Below are 27,344 nucleotides of genomic sequence, written 5' to 3'. Positions count from 1 at the left end.
CTGTGTCACTTGGGAAGAGTGCACACGTTTTGGGGACTAGGACCACCAATCCTACAGAACCCAGATTTACGGGGATGGGAAGCACAAAATTTCCCGTCTACTCCTTGTTTCTGGATTCACATATTCTTCCTACTGAAGTCACAGCACCTGAGGTAGATTGAATCATGTCCCCACAAAGACATGTTTAAGTCCTAACTCCTGGTCCTGTTAATGTGGACTCAATTGTAAATAAGACCTTCAAAGAACCTATTTGGGTGGGGCCAAATTGAGTCAGGGCAGGTCTCAATCCAAAAAGGATGAACTTCTTATAAGTAAAGGAAATTGAATATGGAGTTCGGTCCCAGAGAAGGAGACAGGAAGACACAGAGGATTGCCAAAAAACCATCACCAGAATGCTTCAGACTTTGGAGAAAACATGGTCTTGCCAACATATTGATTTTGTATGTCTAGCCACCAAAACTGTAAGCCAATAAATTCCTGCTGTTTAAGCCACCCAGTGTGTGGTATTTGTGAAAGCAGCCTTGGCCAACTAAGACAGCACCATAAGAAGGTCTCTGATTTAATGTAAGGTAATGCATCCTGAAGGATGGATCCCACTCCTTTCAGAGTATTTCCTCTGAGAAGGTATTTCAGCTGTGCTTTTGAAGGCCAGTCCAGTGCCCTGTGAGGCTGGCTGCGGCTGGTTGGTTTGGTATGTGATATGACCAGTGTATTCCATGGCCATGTGCCCACTCCAGTCCCTCCTTCACTGTTAAGTGGGTCCCCTGATCAGATGCTATGTTGTGTGAGTTTCCATACCTCTGGATAAGACATTCCATAAGAACTTGGATAGTGGTGTTGGCTGAGATATTGCAGAGAGGAGAGGCAAACCCATACCCAGAACACCTATGGACCCCTGTGAGAAAAAAAAAACTGGCCCTTCCACAAGGAAGCAGTCCTATGTAGTCAATTTGCCACCAATTGCTGATTGATCTTCTTAAAGAATAATACTGTGGAGTATTCAGCAATGGCTGAACCATGTATCTGAAGTTGTTAATTCTGCTCTAGCAACCATAGTACAGCAGCTGCAATAGAAGTACTGCTTAGTTGAGCTTGTAGTAGACTGCAGTCATACTTCAGGATCCAGTGCCAGTTTCTGTAGGACACAGGCAGGCAAATTAAATGGGAATATGATGGGACCGCTATCCTTGAATCCTTTATGTCTTCAGTGATGGCACTAATCTCCACTATCTCCTCCCAGCCCCAGAATGAGACGTTATTTTTAATTTACTTTCTTGGCCAGAGTGGAGGGCAGCAGTTTCAGAATTTTCCACTTAGCCTTTCCCTCTATGACAACTGTTACCCCACAGGCCAAGGACCCAAAGTGGGGGTTAATCCAACAGCTAAATATATCAATTCCAATTTTACACTCAGGGACTGAGCAAACAACTATAGGGTTAGTGTGTAAACTGGTGGGAACTGTGAGCTGGTTTTAGCCAGACACAATCCCCTGATCCCATGCAAACAGAGTGCCTGCCATGGCGACACTTGAAGCTTCCAGGTATCAATGTCAGTGTAGTCCTGTGTCCAATAGTCCTCAAATGACTGGGTCTTCCCTTTTCCCCAGGGTCTGGTGCCTTAGTAAACAGACACAGGTCCCTTTGTGGAGGGACTGGAGGAATCATTGCAGTATACACTTGCAACCATGTTACCTGCTTCTCCTAGGAATATAGTCACCACTTTATCCAGTATGTTCCATTTCTAAAAATTAACTGCTCAGGCTCATGAGCAAGGGATCATGCTATTTATTAAGGCAACTGCACTCAGTCTCCTCCTCCTCCATTCTTGCTTTTTTCTGGTTGTAGATGGTAAGCAGCACCCTGATTAGTTACTTATCTATTTTACGCATAGGTATGCTGTGATGGTTTGGAGGCTTTATGTACTCCAGAAAAGTATGTTCTTAAGTTAATCCATTCCTGTGGGTGTGGACCCTTTGTAAGTCAGATCTTTTGGTGAGTTAGGATCTTAACTTAAGATGTGATCCACCTCATTCAGGGTGGGTTTTAATCCTTTTACTGGAATCCTTTATAAGACAATGAAATTCAGAGAAAGACACAGTGAGAAGAAGATAACCTGAGAAAGCTACAGAAACAGAGAGGAAGTCCCTGAAGGCAGAAGCTGGAAACAAAGAAACCCAGGAGAGAAGGGAGAGACCAGGAGATGCTGCCATGTGCCTTACCATGTGACAGAGGAGTCCAGGGTCACCCTCAGCCTGTCTTCAGGAAAAAGGTATCATCTTGATGATGCCTTGGTTTGGACATTTTCACACCCTCAGAATTGTAAATTTTTAAGCTAATGAATTCCCATTGTTAAAAGCTAGCCCATTTCTGGTATATTGCATTTCAGTTGCTTTAGCAAACTAAAACATATGCCATGCTTTACTATCCATCACAACTCTTGCAGATCAAACCCCCTCAGCTGCCCATCTGAACTTGCTGATCCTTTATACAACTATAGTCCCCTGGTTTTTGGCATCTAAGCATCACCATGTGACCCCTAGTACTTGTTGGGGGGAGGGGTGATCTTTATTCCAAGACTATAAATGAGCCCAGCCCTGTGACCATCTATCCTTCAGTCACCCATGGCTTGCAGAGTAGAATCAGCATTAAACTTTATAATGATGCTGGTGCCACTTTCATCAGTGTTTTCTTGATGGTTGTGATATATGTCCTCTGAGCCCTCTCATGTCTTCTGCCTCACATAATATAGTCTCTCCAGCATAACCACTTGCCTAAGCCCTTTTATACCTTCCTCTACCATCTAAAAGGCAACTAGGGCATTTCCACTTTGATTGGCTTTGACTGTTGCTTTCTCCAGGCTTCTAAAAGCCACCTTGGAAGCGAGTGTTTCTCATCCTTTGGGGTCCTTACCAGTGTGTGAAATTCCATATCTTAAGAAATTACCCTCAAATCAATTAATTATTTCTGTGTATGATCTTGTATTCTGACTTCCTTAATCAAGAACCCTCAAAATCTAGTTCCAGGGATACTTCCCTGGTTTCTGCTGGTGCAGGCCAGTTAGGTTTTGCAGCTCCTTTGGAGCCTAATTTATTTCTTCCCTTTTTAGGGTAGCATGATTCTGGCTGGATTATGTCAGGCTATAACACTCATTATCAATCAAGCAGCCAGGGGAGGACGTAGAAGTAGCTCTTGAGGGGACATCTATTGCCTTGTGGGTGAGAGATCACTGCAGTGTTCCAGCACAGGGGAAGGGACTCTTACTAGGCTACCTCTAAAAGATCTGAGAGTTCAAGGGGTACCTACAGAACCAACATCCTCAGGAGCATCCATCCAGTTATCTCTGTCCTCCTTTTACAAGGTCCCATGTTATCCCAATCAAGGCCCTGCCCTTATCGTAACACCTTCCTTGGCTGATCAGTTTAAATGTTTCTGGAGCTCTATGACTCAAACTGTCTTACACCCAATCTTCTGTTCTGCTAGGTCTGCTTTTCCAGCAGGAGATTAAGGCCTCCGTGTAAACTACAAAAGAAGCCCTCAGGTTCTCACACATAAGCCTTTAGTTGTTAATGGCCCTCAATTTCTCATTATCCCTCTGCAGGGCAGCAGTCCAATTTAGCAGGAAAACAACCAACTCTGCTGTCCTTGTAGGTACTTTTGCCGTCATGTCTTTCAAATGTCTGAATCGTTGCATCTGAATCGTTGCATCTGAATCGTAGCATCTGAATCGTTGCATCCCTCCACTGGGATGTTTTCCCAGATTACCGTAGATGAAATCTTTAGCAACTGGACTGCTGCCTTGTGCCAGAGGCTACTTATGGTCCATGTACCACTCATGATGACATTCTCTTGGCACATAGGCAGTGACTGAGCCAGTTCCCAAATCCAATCTTATCACTTATCGTTTCTGGAGCCACTTTTGTTGGTTTGGGCATTCCAAGAAGAAAACGTCAAGATGAGACTAGATGTGCAAAAGATTTATGAGGGAAAATGCCTGTGAAGGATAAAGGGGAAAGAGTCAGAGAAAGCAGGGAAAGACCGTGCAGACCAAGGGGAATGAAGGATTGTGTAAATGTCCCCTTAAGAGCTGCTTCTTCAAACTCCCCTGGCTGCCTGTCCAGTATGGCTCTAAGAAAGTCTCAGCCAGGGACAGTCCAGAGGAGTCCTCAAGCCAAAGCCAGCTGTTAAAGGAATCCCCACATTTTATAAGAATGGGCCTGTGTTAGAATCCATGTCATACTCAGACGTGGGCTAGGAGAAGCCTCCGGGCAGCATGGCCTCAATGTGAGCCAGGAGTGACTCCAGAAGGGCAGCATCTAGGGTCATCGGTCAAATATGTTCCCTGCAGTAGGAAATCCAAGTAGTGCATTTTCATGACCACAAATGAGGAGTTGCTACAAATGAGGCCAGAAGAGTAGGCAAAGGTCAGATGATAAAGCACCTTGATAATGCTACAAAGTTTAGAATTTATTCTGTTGGCCCTAATGTGTAAGAAAGGAGTTGGAAAAAGAAAATAGATTTAAGAGATAGACATGAGATAGGATTAAACAGGATTATAAGGACATGATGGCAAATTAGACTTGACAAGAAGAGAGCTTTGACTCCCAGTTTTCTCTCTTGGGAAATACATTGTATGTGTTGCATGAAGTTAATTGTGTTTAGGGCAACATGCACTGAAATACGTCCCCCACTATCAGGAAAGAAATTACCTTCTCCTCCCAGTCACCAAGCATTAAAACATTGCTATTCTCCTGACTCAATTTATCATTACTGAATACCTATATAAATAATACATCATCTCTGCCTTCTAGGGGCTTGTTCCCTTACTACAATAATAATAGCACATATTATTTCCCAAAGCTTAGTATTGGATTCATATTAATAGGAAGAATCTAAATTCTTCATGTTGAGAATATATTGGTTTTTAGAAGAAAACTAAGCTAAGTGCATTTGCACTTAAGCAAATTCAGGAAGCAAACAGCCTTAGCCATTGCCGTTGGAGAGCCTGAAGTGAAAATGAAGCCCCCATCAATTCAGCTGCTATTCAGGAAGACAGAACTCCATCCCTCCCCTTCAGATTAGGAAAGCCCTTGCCAGCTGAAATCTGTGACTGGAGAGCTAGGAGTCACAAAAGGCTCTGGGGCCCAAACTCCCTTCTGCTTCTTCACTCACACGGGAAGAGCCATAGTGTCCCAGGGAGGAGTCAAGACACAAGAAAGAGGCGTATTTGAGGAGGGAACTGAGAAAGGAAGACCTTGAGAGGATTAAGGAGAAATAAATTGGGAATGAAGGTAAGAATCAGACTTAAAATAAGGCTTTGCCACTCTTCCTTAGAACATAGGAACAATTTTGATTAAAGTCAATCCTCCAGATGTCCAGTTTTATACTACTTTAGGATATTTACCTGAACACTTCAGTTAAAAGGAAAAAAAGAAGAAAACTGCCTTAACACAGATCTCAGTACAGTGAGGACAGTAGAGGCAGCAATCAAAAAGAGGACACCATGACTTTCTGATTCCCTGCTGTTGGGGTGTCTTCAGCCTTGCCCTGAGGCATTGGCATGACTAGATTGTGAGGTTAGTAAAGTTTGCCTTCTGAGAGGGTACGGAGAAAAAATCACATTTCTCTTACCACAGACCATAAGAGAAGAACTGTCTATTTTTAGTGTTAAAGTTCCATGATTGTTGTAGATACCCCATTAAAATAATTACTAATTGGGCCATGTGGGAACCCTGGGCACAGGACATTCACCAAGGGCCTTGAAGATTGCATACAGCAGCTTTGTGCAACCTAGGTCAGTTAAGGTTTGACTTATTCTCCTTATAATATTAGATGCTAAATGTAATCTATACCCAAAACTACCTCCTCCCTGAGACTCCCTGAGATACCGTTATCTACAAGATAATCTATAATCCTCCCCTCTTCCCTGTTGATTGCAATCACTACCTCCTAGGTTGCATGACCCTTCACTCCCCGCCTTATGCTCTCATACCCATTGGAATGTCGAGCCCTTATAACCAGCTTTTTCAGCCCCCCAAAGTATGGTCTATTTCAATGCTGTGCTCTGAACACGCCACCATTCAGAGCAGCTCCTGATTTCAGGGCAATGTGACTAGACTTTCAACCCTGTAGGTAAGCCCCATAATAAAATCTCATGTCTCAGAACATGTCCGGTGCTTTCTTTAGTCCTTTGGCTACAAAAGCCCTCTTGGGCCATGACAGGCAATTAAAATAATGACTAATTAGACAAAAGTTTGTGTATGCCAAAAGTTTATTTGAATGATAACATTGACTTAATTCAAAAAGTTAATAAACTTGAAATTTTTTCAGCTGTCACATACTTTGTCTTAAAATATAATAAATGCTTTGTGATGTTTTTGGAGATTAAATAAAAAGAACATGACTTTACATCACAGCAAGGATAATATTTTCAACATGCATATTAAAATAATAAATCTAATGAATTAAATGACATTGATGAATTATTTCTAAAAGTATCAGTTACTTACACTTTAGCTATTTGTCTGTAACTACATTATAAACCCCTTTAGGGAAGAAATGATATATTATCTTTGTACCCCTTCCATTCTCTAGCCAGTAGTCTTCCCATAGTAGATATTTAATAATGATGATATTTTAACCTTGCATGATAGAAACAAGGAAAATGAAATTGACAAAAGAAAATAGTAAGGGAAGAGGACTTCAGAGAAGAAGATAGTAGACATTATCTATTCCCTAATAAAATATATATTTCTACCTCTTAAAGTCTATTTTGTTTATCTGTTTTAGTGATTTTCTAATTCTGCTCTTATAGAACACCAGTTATAAGACATATTATTCTGCTAAAGTGGGATAATGGTAGTCTTTGCCCAATTTACACAATAATTTGATTTGATCACATAATCTTCTTGCTTTATGATTTCCTGCCATAAAGTTATCTCAAATATTTTGTGACTGCAAATCCATTAAAATTATGTAAAGTGTCTGTCTCTTACCACATTTGAAAACAGTGAGATAAATTTATACCAAATCAGAAGGTATACTTGCATTCTGGATCACACCAGTAATTTGAATAGGAAAAATTTAACATAAAGGAATGTTAGGGGAAAAGGGATAAAAGAGAACTCCAAGGAACACAGGAATAACAAATACAGAGAGATGCTACTACTACCTCTAAGACTGAGGAAGACCAAACAAGGAAGGACCTAAGAATGTAGAAGAACCGTGCCCCAAACCCAGGTTACATTCCTGCTTTGATGGAGAGGGTGTGGTTGCCACAGGAACACAGTCTGCCAATAGCATAGAAACTTGCTGGAAGGTACATGCCAGATGTGGTTCAAAGAAGTGGCTCATATGGTAGCCAAGAACTCCCTGGAGGTGATGGGAGGCCTGAGACAGATTTGCAAGGGCTTCTGAGGTGAAAGCCACTAGATCTTGTGAAAGGAAACAGCAAATCCAATGAGCAAAAAAAGCCTCTTCCTTTTGCTGGAAACTTGAAGTCAAAGCCTTATGATGCACCAGTTGGCAATGGAAAGATGGTTTGTAGGGGCTAGATCCAGTAACACAAAGCAGGCAAAGACTGGTAGGTTGCTACTGAGAGGCAATAAATTGACAGATGGCACAGTTTGAGAAAGTGTATTTTTAAATGGAAGCTACAAAATTCATGTGGGGACTCGGAGGGAGCAACTTGAAGAGAAAGACAATTGTCCTCCAGAGCCGCTGGGTGTGACATACAATCAGAGAGCTCTGTCCTGCACTGTTTGTAGGCATGCCAGCAGTAATATCAAATATGAGCTCCAATTTAAAACTTACAAGAACAGAGGCTCTGAAATGTCACATTGACTTACAAACTTGGTGCTTCTCTTGTGCACAACTCCATATAGAATGCTCTAGGTCAAGAAGCAGATAACATTTAGTTACTTAATGATGGTTACTGATTACCACAAGCATCACTAGATTATTGAACTCATGAATCCAAAACCCCAGGAAAAGATCGTGGTAGATTGTTGGTGGCAGTTTGGGGAGTCAGGTCTGAGAACTGAGGATGAATGGGAAAGCACCTGAGGAAACATACACTTCTAGACTAATTTTACTTTTCATATTTATTTTCAGGTGATAGATATTTTAGCTCATATTTTAGAATTAAGTATATCAATACTCCACAGCATTCTAAAAAGTATATTGTAATGTCATGTGTTCTACTACCCAAAAAAATTTAAGATGTTCAAAAATTAGTATCAGAGGTGGGAAAGGCCAATCTCTCCCAATCCTAAGGTAGTACTCTGGTAAGGATGAGAAAACTAGGCTTAAATCAACATACAAATTCCAACAATGTGAAAGACATGATAAAACTCATTTTAATCTAAGTTGCAAGTCATGTCAAACTATAGTGGGGCTCCAGTTGATCAAGATGTAAACATGAAACATTTCAGGGTTCTGTTCCCCCAGAGAATGTTTGAACGACTAGTAAAAACTGGCAGAGACATTGCCTCAGAGCTTTGAACAAACAGGTAAGGGTCACAGTAACTGGGCAAGTGCTAAATCAAGAAAATACAATGTAAAAATAATAGGAAAAGCTCTTCCTACCCCCATTCCCTCCCCAGCTCAGTGTAGAGAGAGCCTGAGCTCTCAGCATCAGTCCCTATCCCCATTCTACAGGGAACAGAGTAACCACTATGCACATACTGGGGTGCATGTATGTCTGTGACAGACAGTTTTTCTGGTGGCAGACTGAAGGACTGAACCAGGACACTTGTCTCTGGCTCACCATCCCAGAATTTGCCCTGCATGCAGAAGCAGCTATGGACAGTTAAATCTGTGTAAGAAACAAGAAAATCAAAGCATCCTGGGGCAAAGGATTACTAGTTTTAAAACATACAATAGAGCACCCTGGAAGGAATGAAAGTCTATTTTACCAGGAAAAGGGTGGGCATTCAGATACCTGTAAACAGGGGCATTCCTAAGGACACGAATGCAGTCCCAGGACAAGAATCATGCTCAAAAAAGAGCAGTTGACCCAAGCTTTACCCTCAGCCTATTCTTCTTGGTAAAGGGCTAATTTCTGAAATAGATCAATCAACACAGAGCCAATTTTCAAAGACTATGCAAGGTGATCTTTGTGTTGCTTTGTTTCTTTTTGTTAGCTCTTGATATTAAAGGAAATTGCTGTCAAACATAAAGAACAGACAACTCGGGGACTCAATTTCAGAGTTAACAGATTAAAATATTAATTGTAAACTGTGCAACAAAAAGATTACAAGACAAAGAAACAGAAAATGATGGCTCATCTAAAGGAAGAAGATAAAAGATCAGAAACCATCAGTGAAGAAGATCAGACTTGGCCATACCAGAAAAAGACTTCAAAAAAATGATCTTAAATATGCTCAAAGAGATAAAGGGAAACATGGAGAAAGAACTAAAAGGCATCAGGAAAATAATATGTGAACAATATGAGAATCTCAATAAAGAGATAGAAATTATAAAAAAGGAACCAAACAGAAATACTGGAGTTGAAGACCACAATAACTGAAGTTAAAAATTCCCTAGTGGGGTTTGATAGCAGATTAGAGCAGGCAGAAGAAAAAAATTCAATGAGCTCAGAGATAAGACAACTGATGGTTCCAACTGAGAAGCAGGGAGAAGAAAGAATGAAGAAAAGTTTTCACTGAACAGAGCCCAAAAGACTTACGAAATATCATCAAGTGTACCAATATAAACATTATGGGAGTCCCAGAGGGAGAAGAAAGAGAGAAATGGGCAGAAGGAATATTCAAAGAAATAAGAGCAGAAAACTTCCCAAATTTAATAGAAGATATGAAATACATATTCAAGAATCATAACAAATCCCTAAGAGGATAAATTCAAGGAGATTCATGCCAAAACACACTATAATCAAACTGTTGAACGCCAAGGACAAAAAGGGAATCCTGAAAGTTTCAAGAGAGAAGTGAAATGTCATTGTACAAGGATGTCCCAATAACATTAAATGCAGACTTCTCATCAGAAACCATGGAGGCAAAAAGTCAGTGGGATGAAATATTTAAATGCTGAAAGAAAATAATTGCCTACCAAGAATTTCATATTTGGTGAAACTCTCTTTCAAAACTGAGGGGGAGATTTAGACATTCCCAGATAAATAAGAGCTGAGGGAGTTCATCATCACTAGACCTGCCATACAGATTGAAAGGAAAGCACACTAGACAGTACATAGAAGTGGCATAAAGATATAAAGATCTCCAGTAGAATAACCACACGGGTTATTAGCCTTTCCATCTGGGCCGCTCCTTGCTCTCCAGTGCCAAGACGCTGGAGTTTGCTGGCCAGGATCTCTCCGACTACCTCTTTAGGAACCTCTTTAAGGGGGACTGCAACAGACACAACCTGTTTCAGCAAGGGCCCAGCATCTCCCAGGCCGTCGTGGATTCCGTCAAGACTTGAGAAACCTCCATGCACCCGATTCTGACCTCCCATGTGATGGCGTGTGGGGGGAACACCCTCTATCCTGGCTTCACCAAGTGCTTGTACAAGGAGTTGACCGTGAATCTCCTTACCCCCACCAAGGCCACAATATGGGTCGGTTCAAATAGAAACTTTAGCGTCTGGCTAGGAGCATCTGTTGTGGCTCATCTTTCCATGTATAAGTGCCAGTACTAATGTGTTGTATGTTTGATATGTAAATACACTTTTTGTTTTTTACAGGATATAAAATGCAAATGCATAAAAAGTCATGATAAATCCATGGCTTGGGGCACACGATGTATAAAGATATAATTTGTCATGAGAACAACAAAAAAGTGGGGGGATGGAAGGATATACAACATAGTTTGTGCACGCTATTGAAGTTAAGTTGGTATTAAATCAAATGTGATTGTTGTAGGTTTAGGATGTTAAATTTAATCCCCATGGTAATCATAAAAAAGATCAGAAAAAAAATACACAGAAGGAAGAGAGAAAGGACTCAAAATGGTTCACTAAAAAATATCAAATAAATACAAAAGTAGGCAGTTATGAAAGAATTGAGGGAAAAAAAAGATGTAAGACTTACAACAACCAAACAGCAAAATAGCAGAAGAAAATCCTGCATTGTCAGTAATTACTTTAAATATAAATGGATTAATCTCTCCAGTCAAAAAGCAGAGACTGGAAGAATAGATTAAAAAAAAAAATCAGCATGAACCAACTATAGGTTGTCTACAAGAGACTCACCTTAAATTTAGATACAAATAGTTTGAAAGTGAAAAGATGGAAAAAATATTTCATGGAAATAGTAAACAAAAGAGAGCTGGGGTAACTATACTAATGCCAGATAAAGTAGACTAAGTCTAAAACTGTTGCAAGAGACAAAGAAGGACACTATAAACTGATAAAGAGGTCAATTTAACTACAAGATATAACAACAGTAAACATATCTGTACCTAATAATAGGGCCCCAAAATATATGAAGCAAAAGTTGACAGATTTGAACTTCATGCCCAAGAGACCCCTGGAGGAGAGATCCACAGCAGAGGCACCCACGGAGGAGGCACCCATGGCTCTGGGAGTATTTGGGCCGCATCCACATGGAGTGATGGGAGAAAGGCCATTGGCTTCCAGAAAACCTCTGTTAGCTGGGAAAGCATGTGGCTGGCATCTGCTTGCTCCCAGATGGCACTAGTGGGACCCCCTGCAAAAAGATTCAAGTGAGGCTCCAAGTTTCATATCTAAATTAATGAAGAATGTTTGTTGGTTACTTAGTTTTAATTATGACATCTATTATTGGAGGAAGACTATGAATGACACCCCCTCTACCCCATTCTGTAGGACGGCGAAAACTAGGAAAGCTTTGCTCATCTAGTGCTTGTCTAGTTGTAAGTGAAAACCCAGAGGAAGAGAGTCGTCAGCTGAGCTTTTGAAAATGCAACCACTGGAGTTAGTGAACTTGAAAGATGTAGTTAGAGACTTCAGCCAGGAAGAGTGGGCCCTGCTGGACGCATCCCAGAGAAAGCCGTTCAGAGATGTGGTGCTGGAGAATATCAGTCATCTGCTTTCAGTGGGACATCAGGTCTGCAAATCAGATGTATCTTCTAAGTTGGATCAAGGAGAGGAACTGTGGAAAGATGGAACTGTATTTTTCCAAAGCCAGGATTCAGGCAAATAAACTGGTCTTTAAAAATACAACATGCTATCTGTGCAACATATCTGCAGGAAAGACACATCTAACATCATGTCATTGTCTCTCATCTACTTCCCAGAAGCAGAATTCTCAAAAGAATGGCATTGTGTGTAGTGAATTGCCAGAAGATTTTACTCACAATTCCAGAGTGACTCATCATGTGTTAACTTTCAAGGGAAAGAAGCCCTATTTCAGCAATCTATTTGGAAAAGGCCTCTGTGACCAGTTATCTTTTTTTTTTTTTTTGACTTTTTTTTTAAATTCAGTTTTATTGAGATATATTCACATACCATACAATCATCTGGTTTACAATCAACTGTTCACAGCAACATCATATAGCTGTGCATATATCACCCCACTATTTTTGAATACTTTCCTTATACCAGAAAGAATCAGAATAAGAATAAAAAATAAAAATAAAAAAGAACACCCAAATCATCTCCCCCATCTCCTCTTATTTTTCTTTTAGTTTTTGTCCCCATTTTTCTGCTGTTCCATCCATACAATGGATAAGGGGAGTGTGAGCCCCAGGATTTTCACAATCACACTGTCAAAAAAAAAAAAAAGTTGACAGATTTGAATGGAGAAATAGGTGGTCCTACATTAATAGTAGGAGATTTCATATCAAACTGTAGTACTCACAATTAAAATAACTTGGTGGTGATAATTTTGGGGCTCTTTCCCTGACATGTTATTCTCTACTCTCAGTCACTTCTTTTACACCTAGAAAATATGTACTTAGTGTTTAAGACTTAACTGAAGAGATATACCTTCTACGAAGAATTAGAGTTGCATTAAAGGACTTTCTTAATTCAAGGAATCAAGAGTTAATATAAGTTGACATATTTAAGGTTATATAAAACATGTTTTTGCAATTTAAAAGCAGCAAATAAAACTATAAAACTCTCAGAAGAAAACATAAAGAAATATCTTTAGGACTTCGAATTAGACAATGGATTCTCAGATGTGATGCCAAAACCATGAGTAACAAAAGAAAAAATAGATAAAGTGGACTTCATAAAAATTAAAAACATTTGTGTATCAAAGGACATTATCAGGAAAGTGAAAAGAAAATAAAGAATAGAGAAAATATTTAGAAATTATTTATCTAATATGGGTTTAATATCCAGAATATATAAAGAACACCTACAACTCAATAATAAAAAGGTAAACAACTCAGCTGAAAACTTAGCAAAGGACTTGAATAGACATTTCTATTAGATCCAATTGGCCAATAAACACATGAAAAGATGACCATCTTTAGTCATTAGATGTGGGAAAATAGCCTGAGCTGGGAATGCGTCCTTGACTTCCCTAGCACCCGCATTGTTGATACCAGAAGCATGCAAGTCTTGGATGGTCTGTCCTTGACTTCCCTGTTTTGCTAACTTCCCTATTTTGCTTTCTCTAGCCTGTTAGTAACTCCCCTATTTTCTGTGAGAAAGTGAAGCTAATAAATATGCTGTGGAGCAAGCAGAGGTGCTTTTTGCCCTCAAGGCTCTGAGTCCCCTGCTCCCAGAACTTTATATTTTGTGTCCGTGTTTCATTCCTTCGCCGCCCTGTCAGCAATAATTAGAGACATGCAAATCAAACAAAATCACAACGAGATACCACCTAATTCTCACTAGAATGGCTAACATTTGTTTTAAAAGGAAAGTAAGTGCTGGTGAGGATGTGGAGAAATGAAAACCCTTGTACCTTGCTAGTGGGAATGAAAAATGGTGCAGTTGTATACCCAGAATAACTGAAAGCAGGGACCTGAACAGATATTTGTACACCAGTGCTCATAGCATCATCTTTCACAGTAACCAAAAGTGGAAACAACTGAAATGTCCATTAACAGATGAGTGGATAAACAAAATGTGGTACATACATATAACGGAATATTGTTCAGACTTAAAATCAATGAAGTTCTGATACATGCTACAAGATAGTTGAACCTTTAAGACATTATGTTGAGTGAAATAAGTCAGAAATGAAACGACAGATATTGTATGATTCCACTTTCATGAAATAACTGGAAAGGAAAATTCACAGAGACAGTAAAGTTCAGTTTACGAGGGGTGGGAGGTGGGGGTAGGGAGTTAATGAGGAGTTAATGCATAAGGGGTGCTAGGTTTTTGTTTGGGGCATTTGAAAAGTTTTGGTAATGGATGGTGACGATTTTAATACAACTTTGTGAATGTTATTATTACCACTGAATTGTATGTTTGGGAGTGGTTGAGATGGAAAATGTTATGTTATTTACATGTTAGAGCAATATTTTTTTTTTAAAGAGAGAATGATAATACATGATCCTGGATTGGATCTACTAACAATCGAGATAATGTCCAAAAAGACATTATTAAAGCAACTGAAAAAAATGGAACATAGATTGTGTGTGTGCTTTATGTCAATGTTAAATTTCTTGAACTTAATAACTATACTTACTGTGGTTACATAAGTGAATATCTTTGTTCTTAGGAAATATACATGAAGTAATAATTTTTAATAGTTTTAAATGAGCATGATGCATGCAATGCACTTTCAAATATTTAGATAATAGTTGATAGGTAGATGTAACTAGATGATAACTAAACGATAGCTAGCTAGCTAGATAGGTAGGATAGATATACGTAGGTAGGTAGGTAGGTAGGTAGAATGATACAACAAATGTGGCAAAATGTTAAAAGTTGGTAATTCTGGGTATCTGAGTAAGGGGTATCATTCCAGTTTGTTAATGCTGCCCATTATGCAAAACATTAGAAATGGATTGGCTTTTATAAAGGGGGTTTATTTATTACACAGTTATAGTCTTAAGGCCATAAAGTGTCCAAGGTAATGGATCAACAATTGGGTACCTTCACTGAAGGATGGCCAGTGGGGTCTGGAAAACCTCTGTTAACTGGGTAGGCACATGGCTGGCATCTGCTGATCTCAGGTCATGTTCCAGTTTCTCTCTCAGCTCCTGTACATTCTTCAAAGTGTCCCTCTTGGCTGCAGCAGCTCTTTCTGTCTGTGAACTCCCTTATAGGACTCCAGTGATCCAATTAACACCCACCCTGAATGGGCAGGGCTGCATTTCCATGGAAACATTCAATCAAGAGGTCACACCCTAATCAAAGGTGTCACTCACAGTTGGGTGGGTCACATCACCATGGAAACACTCAATCAGAAGTTTCCAACCTAATCAACACTAATACATCTGCCCCCGCAAGATTGCATCAAAGAATATAGCTTTTTCTGGGGGACATAATATATACAAACCAGTTTTATGTATTGTTTTGTGTTCTTTTTTTTTTTTTAATGAGAAAAGTTCTTTACTGAAAAAAAATGGGGGCTGTTGACAGCATGGGGAAGGGGGCTGCATCTAATTATTGTTTTTAAAGAGGCTGTTGCCTCTGGGTTTTAAGACTTGTCTGGCATAGGAACACTCTGGTGGATTTAAGTTTCTGAGAGGTAAAACATAATGAGTGACTCTTTTATAGCCTCTAAGGTAGGCACCTAGGTATTTTGGGACTACTTTTGGTAAGGGCATGGATACTGTGGCCTCAGCACCATTTTTAAATCACTTTGATTTCAGCTGGATTTAAACATGGGACCTGAGCTTAGAAGCATATTAAAAGATAGACATTTGGGAATTTTATTACTCATAGTACTCATTATAGTCTCTCTGGTGCCCTGTTTTCTCTCCAGAGTATTAAATGGGGGTATGTAGCTGCTTGTGAATGAGCAAATGCTTTCTTTATGCCTGGACTCTGGAGAAAGGCTGCTGACATCCAGTACACCACTGTCACATGGGAAGGCACATGGCAATGTCTGCTGGTCCTTCTCCCCTGGGTTCTGGTTTCAAGCTCTCTCAGCTCCTCTGGGGGCTTTTTCTGTCTAAGCTCTCTCCAAACTTCTCAGTGTGTCTCTCCAAGCATCCAGTCTTTTTCTGCCTTTTATCCAGGGTGCCCAAAATTACATGATACAAACAGTGGCATGGGAGAAACAGACATCTTTACGATAATAATTGGAGACTTCAATACATCACTCTCATCAACGGATAGGGCATCTGGTATCCATGGGCGGGTGCTGCTAGCTTACTTTGCCCCCAAAGGGCCGGGTGGGTTCACTGCACCTCTGGGAGTCCCTCTGCACCCCAAGCCGGGTCAGCAACCCACTCCCACTAGCCAAGGGGAGCCGGTGGGAACAGTGGACTCAAGAGAGCTGTGGTCTCCGCCACCATCTTCTGTCCATCACGGGAGCCTTTTGTGTTCTTTTTTGCAACTTTCCTTGCAAGTTTGAAATTACTTCAAAATAGAAAGTTTAAAAAAAGTGTGATAAATACACACTTTGATGAATAAACCACAGGAGAGAATATTAAGCCAATTAGCTTGGGTTAATTATTATACCAAGTGTTACATAAAATATAAATAATATCAATTTTCCCAATGTACAAAGTATCTAAATAAATTATTTTAAGTTTAGCCTGTAAAGAATATAGGATAAGTTGGTAGAATTTTAATTCAGTCTGACCTAAGTGAAAACAGAATTTTGGTGATGAATTCATAGAACCTCATTTTTTTATATATTCCAAATTTGTTCTATTAAAGAATTATTTATGGAGGATGAAAGTCTAATACATGATTTATATTGTATTAGAGGCAGAATTATTACTGAAATTACAAAGTGTTATAGCTATTTTTTATATCTCAAATATACTTTTATACTCTCAGTTTATTTTGAAAACAACCTTTTCTGATATGTATCCAAATGAATTTGAAATTACAGTTATCTCAAAGTACAGAGAAATTACCTATATTCTACTATAAATGAAACACTGATAAAAGAACAGTTAACATGCTATTTAAGGACTTCAACATAATAGAATTCTCTTTTTCCAGCTTTTAAAACTATTTTTTCCTCATCTAAGCCAATATGTAACATTTGACATTTGGGTTATATGTGCATATAAAATAGACACATTTGTCAAAGTGAGCATAAGATGAAACAGCATACAGTGTCTTTCTGGATATAATTAAATTTTCAGAGGCAAGGTGGTCCAAATGGGAATGAAAAGCTGACTGCCTCATGAAATAACTAGGTAAACAAAAATTAAGAAAAATACTCAAGATTTATTCCATAAATCATTCTCTTTCCTATCCTTCTAACATACAAGTGTATGCTCTGAGTATATGTGAATCAAAATACTTCCAATCAAGATTGTAAACTCTAATGACTAAGGGTATCTAATTCAATAAAAGACCCTGCAGTCAAAAAAGAGGTAGTAAAGGTGAATAGAGGACATTTGTCCATCAAGTTATATATATCGACTTAATAAAGAGGTAGATTATTTAAAGTCTCAATGGGCTCAGATAATAACTTGGGCCTGAAGGTGATGCTTTAGTTGCTTATTAAGATCATAATTAAGCATATTAGAATGCTAGCCATTACTGGATTAGTACTTTAAGGTTAAACATTGGAAAGAAATGATTTTTTTCTTTCTATTTTGTAGTTGTACTATTTTGTTTGTTCCACTACTTTTATAATCGGGGCAAGATAAGAGGTCCGGTTTGTTTAAGAACATTTAATGTACCCCATAAGCTGTCTGAATCAAAGGTTTTTATTAATTTTCTGTCAGACACAACATTGATTTCCATCTATAATTATTTTTTAAGTAAAGGAACAATGTCAATTGAAAAAAAATTGTGACACTGAGCTATGAAACATTACACTTTAAACACACTGATTGAAAAACCAGGGACATCACTGTAAAGATGTTAATCACTGCTGGCCTTCAGCAATGAGTGGATGCATCTTTACTGTGACTTCTCCAAAAATGTTTTGCAGGACCTAACACACTGCTAGTACACAGTCTCAAAGTCAGAGTCATTCCCATAACAGGGATCTTCGATAATAAGTTGTTTTTGTGGATCATAGCTCTCAAGTGGTTCAATTTTCATTTTGCAATTTTTAACTTCACTGTCTTTTCTATTCAAATCTCTCAGATGGCTTTCATCCATACATAGTATATAATCAAATTTGGCAGTCTTCTTTGGTAACCTGCCAGGCCACATGATTCATAGAAATATCATGCTTCTTCATGCAATTTTGCCCTTGATAATCAGGAGGGTTTCCTATCTCATAAGTGGATGTTGCAGCACAGTCTATCCTCCAATTCTCTGAAATATTTTGATCAGTTACAAGTTTTCTGAAAGCTGCTTCTGCAACAGGTGATTGACAAATGTTACCCAGACATACAAACAACACCAACTTGGATGGCTGTGCTGCCATCTACTCAGGAGTAAAAAGAGGCACAGAGTGACAATACAGCTGTTTTTAAAGTGGTCTTTCTATTACTCAATTCTTATAATTCTAATTTTTTTTGCTCTTGTTGCTCTCTTGCTATTTCTTTGCCAAAAATAATAACACACTGATAACAAACTGTGTTAGTCAGGATTCTCCAGAGAAACAAAATCAACATATTAAGTTAATTAAACAGAACCATTCATACTAATAGTCTTAATATTAATATTAAGAGACTTATTATGGGAATTGGCTCACATGACCATTGACAAGAATGAAATCTTTAGGGCAGGCCGCAAGTTGAAAACTTGATGAATGTGACAATGAATTCCCCAGGAGAATCTGGCTGGCTGAAAAAGAGGCCCGGGGTTCTTTCTGTCTTCTGAAATCCTCAGTTCTGGCTTTAAGACCACCAACTTATTGGATGAGGAGACTTGCCTCAATGCTGAAAGCAATCTCCTTTGTCGATTATAGATTCAATCAACTGACTATAGGCACTAATCCATCTATAAAATACCCTTATAGTAATAATCAGGCCAGTTGCTTGCTTGACCAAACAACTGGATCTCATAACCTAGCCAAGTTGATACATGGAATTAACCATTACACATATCAATTTACAGGCTACATTATTACCTTTTCTGCAGAGTCCTACAGATTATGCATCATCAGATTTGTGTATATCATACTCAGGTGTGAAGAGTTCTCATTTCAAATCTCATCCCATTAAAATGTGCCCCTTTGTCTGGTGGTCAAATCCAGATACAAATGCTACACTATATCTGATTTCAATACCTCCTTGCCAATTTCCTTACCCCTTAAACTCACATGAAGGTCTACAAAAATGAGCTAGATAAAATTTAAATCATTGAACATATGGTTTTCAATAAATCCACAAAATATGGAGCCCATTATTTCACATGTGGTAGTTTTCAGCTGCTTTGTCCTAATAAATTCTCTTTGGGCTTGTCATGGGAGCAATCCCCGAGAAATAGGGCAGACTACTTTGCCAATAGATTTTTTTTTTTTTTTTTTTTTTTTTTTTTGCTTTTCCTTCAACAAAAGCTTTATTTATCACAAGGGCATTACGCTTGACCTGCAAATTTGGCTGACAATTTACTGATGAGATTCATAACCTTTGGGTTGCTCTGATATTTTGACATATTTGTTGGGTTCTGGGCCACATCCTGGAAAGCCACTATAGCTTCTGGATCCTGCATGGCTGCAAGAACCTCTGGATCACTAAGAATTTCATTGAGTCCAGGCATTACTGTCATTCTAGGCATGCCTCCCCCCACTCCAGGCATCCTCCAGGAAAGTCACCTGGAAAAGAGCCATAGTGAGCTCCTGATTGTGGTCTGGCTTCTTCTTCCCTCTGGGTTCTCTCATGTTCTTCCTGAGCCTTCTTAACTCTTTCTATTCTTTCTTTGATCTCTCACTCGTCATGTTTTTGCTCATACTTTCTCCAATGTTCTGCAATTTTCTGGGCCCTTGGTTGAAATTCTTTCAGCATTGCACTAGCATCTTCATCAAAATTCAGTTTACAAGCAAGGGCAAGATCATGGGCTGCCTCTTCCCAGTGGCCCAGAAGTCTGTGTGCTTTCCCTTGCCACTTGTAAGGCTGAGCAGACTCAGGATTTATTTCAATAGCTCTGTCACAGTCTCGGATGGCAGCATTTGGCTTCTGTAATTTGATGAAGACACTGGCCTTCTTGGCATACAGAATAGCCAAGCAAGGATTCCACTTAATGGCATCTGTGAACAAGTTGATGGCTTTCTGTAGCTCACTATCATTTAGGGCATCAATGGGCAGCCACTTTCTTATCATTTGCCTAATCTATCATCTCCTCAGTTATCTCTACAGCTTCATCTCCCATTTCTTGAGGCGCATCAGTGTCTAGTTCAACAACACCTTCATTGTCAATTTCTAGATCACTTTCCTCACTTGACGGTTGTTCTGTCTTTACGTTTTCCTCTGACTTCTTACTATCTGTTTTCTCCTCCTTGATATTTTCTTCTGCTTTAGGAGTAGCAGGTGGTCTTTTACTACCCATGCTCTCCACCCACTCCCTCAGGAAACGCATTTCCTCGATGTGCAGAACGCTCGGATCTTGCTTACACATTTTCACGAAGGCCCGAAGCTCTCTCATTCTGCGGGGATCCATGGTTGCGAGTCTGCGGGAAGCGAAGGGTGCGGCTGTGAAAGCTGCGGTCCGATTGCAGGCGGGAGCGCTAGCACAGCGTGACCGTGACCGTTTCAAGGGGGGCCCCAATAGATTTTAATGTTACAGAATGCTAATTTTTAGAGTTTTCTGTCAAAGTAAAAATAACCACTTTTTTCTAAAAATAAAACATGTTCATTGTAACAAGTTTAGAAAATAAAGATGAATAGAACAAAGAAAATAAAAATCAACTATACTGCTGCCATCCAGAGATAGCCATTGTATCATAGCATAAACTTTTTTCTATGCATTTGTGTATTTTTTAAAAGTGAGATCATCCTGCATATACCTTTTATGACCCATTTGTTTCCTTTTACTGGGAATAATATGTGATTTTCTCAATTAGGGTTCATTGGGCTGCAAGAAACAGAAAATAATCAAAGAACCTCAGAAACAATGTAGAGTTTATATGCAGATACATATAGATAAGCATTCAGGTTAAACTGCACCACTTTACAACTCTGATGTCCAATACAGTATGACTACACTTTCTATGTCACTTATTTCAAATTATTGAGGGAGAATTTGATTAAGATAATCCCTGTTCTGAAGAGCTATGATTACCACAGTATCATCTGATATTAACATGGTTAACTAAATCCACCCCTTAAATAGGGACTGTAACTTAAATGTAAAATAATCATGAGCTGGATGAGTAAACCAAACATTTCTATTAAGGGGTTGAACCTTTTTCCTTGTCATTAAATATTAACTAAAGCAATATTTTAATGGCTACAGATTATGCTTTCATGTGACTGCATGATAATCTATTTAAATAATCCAATATTTTTGATATTAGTATTGATTCCAAATTTGCAAATATACACAAAGCTGAGATGATTGCCGAAGAATCTGTGAGAATATCCAACATTAAAAAAATAAATTCTTAGAAAGATAATTACTGGTTCAAAGGTATGGTAGGAACTGCTAAGTGTCCATCAAAGACTGTTCTTCCTAAACACATGTTCTGCCCAAGTAGTCTGCATTTCCCAGCCTCTTTTGCAGATAGGTGTAGTCATGTGGGTACATTCTCACTAACAGTAGATGAGTGGAAGTGATGTGTGCCACATCCAGGCCTGGGCCTTACAACATTGAATATGCCTCCTCCATGCTCTTTTCCCTTTCCTACTAGCTGGAACTTGGATATGGTGATGACCCAGCTTTAACTGTGCATATGATGATAAGATCGGATAATATGGCATAGCCTCCCTGCTAGCCTGTGTTCCCTGGATGGCTCCATGGAGCAGAGAGAAAGAAGGAAACTTCTATCCTATTAAAGTCCTTGCGTTTTGGAGTCTCTTCGTCACAGCACCTTAGCCACACCCCAAATAGAAAGAAGTATATTTTAAAGATATTTATGTGATTTGCTAAATTGCTATCTAGAACTTGCATTAATTTGTATTCCCTCCAGCACTGTAAGAAACTTCCATTTTACTGTAACCTATTCAACAATGGGAACAATCATTATTTTTCCAACTCTGTGATGGTTAGGTTCATGTGTCAACTTGGGCAGGTGATTGGGTCCAGGTGTCTGATCTAGCAAGCACTTGCCTAACCATTACTGCAAGGACATTTGTGGCTGGTTAATAAACCAGAAGGCTGGTTTATTAAATAATCAGTCAATTGACTACACCTGTGACTGATTACATGAAGGGCGTGTCTTCTGCAATAATCAGCTGGATTTAATCCAATCAGTTGGCGACTTTTAAGGGAGAAAGAGAAACTTCACTTCTTTGGCTAGCCAGCGTCTCCTGAGGAGTTAGTTCATCGAACACCTTCATCAGAGTTGCCAGTTCGCCACCTGCCCTATGCAATTTGAACTTGCGCATCCTGCCCTATGGGATTTAGACCTGTGCATCCCACAATTGTGTGAGACACTTTTATAAAATCTTATATTTACAGGTATCTCTTGTTGGTTCTGTTTTCCTACAGAACCCTAACTAAAACAAACCCCATTACTTTTTTAAGATGAAAATGAATTACTGTGAAATTCAAACATCTTTTCAAGTTTATTGACCATTTTTAGTTCCTCATTAATGAAATTTTTAGTTCCTGTCCCTTGACCATTTTTCTATCATAGATCTACAAGAGATTTTAATAGAAAGTGTGGGAACTAGATGAAATAAGGTGAGCAAAGTATTAATATCTGTTGAAACTGGATGATTGTACATGAGGGAATTATTTTGCTGTTATCTCTATTCTTGTAAATGTTTGAAATTTTCTACAATAAAAAGTTAAATTTTTTGTGTGTATCCTAGCTCTATTTAGAAAAGATCTAGAAGCAATGGCCACCCCTAGTGCCAGATTGCTATATATCATTCATCATTGAAAGAAACCAGGGCTCATTAGAGAAATGGCTGCATTCAGGCCTGGGTCAGGAAATGTATAAAATTGCTTTGGATATCCTGTTGTGATAAAAGACAAGGAAGCTATCAAACTGTAATGTATGCATGTCAAAAAGGAATAAAACCCACTGGCCAAAAATGGAATAATTTAAGCATAAAAATAATGACCACAGTTGATTTTAAAACACTGATTTTATTAAAATATGTGTCATATAATATTCAAAAAGAAAGAAAGAGAAATACAAAAACAAAAATTAACAAGAACTTATCAGAAACTATTACAGAAGGATAAGGCACTGACCCATTACTTTGAAAAACTGCAATTAGAGAGAAAGAAATAAGCTGTTATCCTATCAGTCCTGTGTAATATATTTAAAATAGCCCCAGTTGATAAATGAAAGTTATTTGGAGAAAACCACCAGATACTAATATAAAAGAAAAGATAGAATGAGAAAATCATAATTTTGCTGCTCCAAATAATTGGTCCAAGAAATAATCATTTGATGTGAAAACCACTAGGAGAAAAATTGATGGGAAACTTTAATAATGGAAAGGTCAAGTTGCCACCACCAAAACCAGTGATCAATCTTGAGTTTTACTAAAAATTGGACAACCACATATTATGCATTTCTAGGTCTGGAGTATACACCCCAAACAGTCTTGCCCAAAAAGGTGTCTATGAATCTAATTAATCCTTTCAAAGCAATTTCTATTTTAAGAAACACAGGGGATAGAGTGCAAGTTAAACAATACCATACAGAAACAATTAGAATACTAGACATTTCTCAAGACAAATGACCTAGTGTCTCTGGTCAATCACTGACAAGTGAAGAAAAGAAAAAAAAGGGGGGGGAGGGTGGAGACTGCCATACATTGAAAGAAAACAAATAATTCAATAATTGAATACCATGTTGAAACTTGTTTGCAAGATTCAAAGAACTATCTATGAAAAGTCATTTTTATGCAATTTAGGAAATTTAAATATGGATTGTGTTTTAGTTTGCTAATGCTGCCAGAATGCAAAACACCACAGATGGATTGGCTTTTATAAAAGGGGGTTTATTTGGTTACACAGTTACAGTCTTAAGGGGATAAAGTGTCCAAGGTAACACATCAGCAATCGGGTACCTTCACTGGAGGACGGCTAATCGTGTCTGGAAAACCTCTGTTAGCTGGAAAGGCACATGGCTGGCATCTGCTCCAAAGTTCTGGTTTCAAAATGGCTTTCTCCCAGGATGATCCTCTCTAGGCTGCAGTTCCTCAAAAATGTAACTCTTGGTTGCATTTGGGGTATTTGTCCTCTCTCAGCTTCTCTGGAGCAAGAGTCTGCTTTCAATAGCCATCTTCAAAATGTCTCTCATCTGCAGCTCCTGGGCTTTCTTCAAAGTGTCCCTCTTGGCTGTAGCTCCTCTTCAAAACATCACTCACAGCTGCACTGAGTTCCCTCTGTCCATCAGCTCATTTATATGGCTCCAGTGACTCAACTTAGGCCCACCCTGAATGGGCGGAGCAACACCTCCATGGAAATTATCCAATCAGAGTCATCACCCACAGCTGGGTGGGGTGCATTCCAAAAAAACACTCAAAGAATTACAATATAATCAATACTGATAACATCTGCCCACACAAGATTACATCAAAGATAATAGCGTTTGGGGGGACATAATACACTCAAACTGGCACAGATTGCATATCAAAAAGTATTAGGAAAATATGCCAATTGTATTTGATATAATAAAGGCATTGTGCTATGTCAGAAACAAGTCCTTATTTTGTTTCAGCTGTAGATACTAATTTGGGGTAAGACAATCTGTCAGGAATTTATCTTAAAAATAGTACAGAAAAAGAAAGAAGGAGTAAAGAAAAGAATAAACAGGTAGATGAAAAAAGGAAGACAAATGTTAAGAATTATTCAATCTGTTAGATGAAAATATAGAGGTTAGTTATGCTATTCTTTCTCTTTAGGTTAACTTGGAGAAGTGTAGAGTCCGTTTTCTTTATCTGATACCTAGATTTAGTCTTATAAGTTTGATAGGTAATAAGATGCTAAATATAGCACAATTCTTCAGTGAATATGGCTGGATACTAAAGATTTTTAAATGCCAAGAACTTCAAAGAATGTAGGATTAGAGACCTCTCAGGACAAAGGGCAAAGAGGACAAGCTTTCTTGATAGCATTTCCCTCCTCCCTATGCTTTATCATGCGGTGGTTAATGTGTTGTGGGTAGGGTACAGGGGTTACAGAGGGAGAGGGAGAATTTAGAAATTATTATAATTCTAGTGCTTATTCAATACTTACATGTTTCTATTTCTTAATCAGCCTTGATCTGGAACAGGGATTGGCAAACAATGGCCCCCATGGCAAATCCAGTCTGCTGCCTTTTTGTGCAAATAAAATTTTATTAGCGTACAGCCACTCTTACTTGCTTACATATTGTCTACGGCTGTTTTGCACTAAGAATGGCAGAGTTAGGTAGTTGCAAGGTAGACTGTATGGTCAGCAAAGCCTAAAATATTTATTCTCTGGCCCTTTCACGGTAAAAGTTCGATGACCCCTGATCTGGAAGAGTGACTGACGCCCATGGTGGAGAAAATACTCTGTGATCAAGAAAACCTCCTCAGTTTAGACCCCTGTGTTTAACATTTATATTATCCCAAGTTAGGGGACTACATTCTGGTCACTAAAACACCCTTTTCTCTCTGTTACTCTCTAATATTTCCTATGTTCATCTTCCTTGCTCTTTGTCACAGGTCTTCCTTCTTGGAATATCAAAGAGAGTGGGTGGTGCATTCCAAAGGTGACCAAAATGTTTAATGGTGAACCCATATCATATCAGTGAAAAGTTTTTGAGTAAACATTCCCAATATATTTATTTATAGACTCCTTATATATAAATTATAAACATGTTATATATATTCTAGATATGCAATACTGCACCAATGTTATAAAACAAAAATATAAATATTTAAAATATGAAGTAGAAAATTTGAAAACAATCATTTTATTTATTAAGCAGAAAAATATTTTTGTCCTTACTAGTAATTATTAATACTAATATTTACTGAGATTCATATTTTATAGTAAATATTTCATTATTCTTGAAAATATGTATTTAATAATTGGAACTCAGAACTAATAATTGGATCTAGGAGATCTGAGATCATATTTTTCAAATGCTTGGATGTAATCATTTTTGTGGCTTAAAAATACACCACACAAAAATATGTAGCACTTAATGCAAAAAATGCTTCATTAACTCTGCTTACTAAAACAATTCCAGGCCAATCTACTAATTGTGCAAAGATTTTAATTGAAATTTGAATAGTAAATTTCCCTCTTCCATGATTTCAATCAATAAAATCTTACCAATCCATCAAAAGATAATTTGTATATTTTTAGTTATTAGCTCCAAAATCACTGGAACTCTTCATACAGAAGGATTTTAAACAGGTTAGAAAAATCTGTTTCCAAATTTTTAAGTGTGCTTATCGAGTTTTACTAGGTGATACACTGTTACAGTTTAAGTGCTCAGAAAGCAGACATTGAAGAGGAGTTTGGGGGCAAGATGTTTTTCAGAGAGCAACACCTATGAAGAGAATGGGAAGAAGCAGAATGGGGCAGAGAAAGAATTTGAACTGCTATGGAACTGTAGTAATTCCCTGGCTAAACAAGAAAGTCTGGAGCAAATGTATCTTGCATAAGACAAAACTGGCTGAGCCTTTATATGCCTACCTCACTTGTCACCAAGTATGCTAGGACTTGTGTGACTTCAGCGCTGTAGCTAAGGCAGATGGAGGGCTCTAACAGCTCCCAGTTTGTCCCACTGCTGGGCAGCAAGTCCTTTCTTGACAGGGGAGCTGGGCAGCATATCTCAGTGTCTCCCACACAGATAAGATGAAGACGGAAATATTTCCAAACATCCATTTTTAAAAATTTTCTCTTCATAGTACAACTTTGGCCAACACTTAAATAATTATTTATTTTCTCATGTGTTGTTATCTTTACCTAGGAGCAGATTAAGTGTAATTATCTGATAGGTAGCAGATAGTGAAATAGCTAGACACTTAAACTTGTCAGAAAAGGAAAATGTATCATTTTGTAAATTAAAAATGCATACTCATCTATAAGATCAACTCTTTTTAAAGTCTGGTATGAGCTGATCAATCAGCCTCACTGCAATACAAAAGATTTTCGTGGTCATGCCACATGTGATTGCAATATTTTTAGTTTTTATTGTAGATTCAATTTTTAATTTTTATGAAATTAACCATATTGATGACATCCTTCAGCACTTTGAGCACATTTAACCTCAATTTCATGTCTACCATGAATGATGGAGTAAATGATTTTGAGTTGTGC

At 38.4% G+C, this 27,344-nt stretch overlaps 3 pseudogenes; 1 reads left to right on the top strand and 2 right to left on the bottom strand.

The window, feature by feature from the left end:
- Positions 1-10,433, top strand: part of LOC119530344 — a 42,841-nt pseudogene extending 32,408 nt beyond the window's left edge.
- A 7,497-nt stretch (positions 10,434-17,930) lies between these two features.
- LOC119528707 lies at positions 17,931-18,405 on the bottom strand (annotated as a pseudogene).
- Positions 18,406-19,502: 1,097 nt separating this feature from the next.
- Positions 19,503-20,582, bottom strand: LOC119528706 (annotated as a pseudogene).
- Between the last annotated feature and the right edge of the window lie 6,762 nt (positions 20,583-27,344).

Source organism: Choloepus didactylus, chromosome 3 (genome assembly GCF_015220235.1).
Source record: "Choloepus didactylus isolate mChoDid1 chromosome 3, mChoDid1.pri, whole genome shotgun sequence".
Taxonomy (NCBI): domain Eukaryota; kingdom Metazoa; phylum Chordata; class Mammalia; order Pilosa; family Megalonychidae; genus Choloepus; species Choloepus didactylus.
This window is presented reverse-complemented; position numbering and strand designations above follow the sequence as displayed.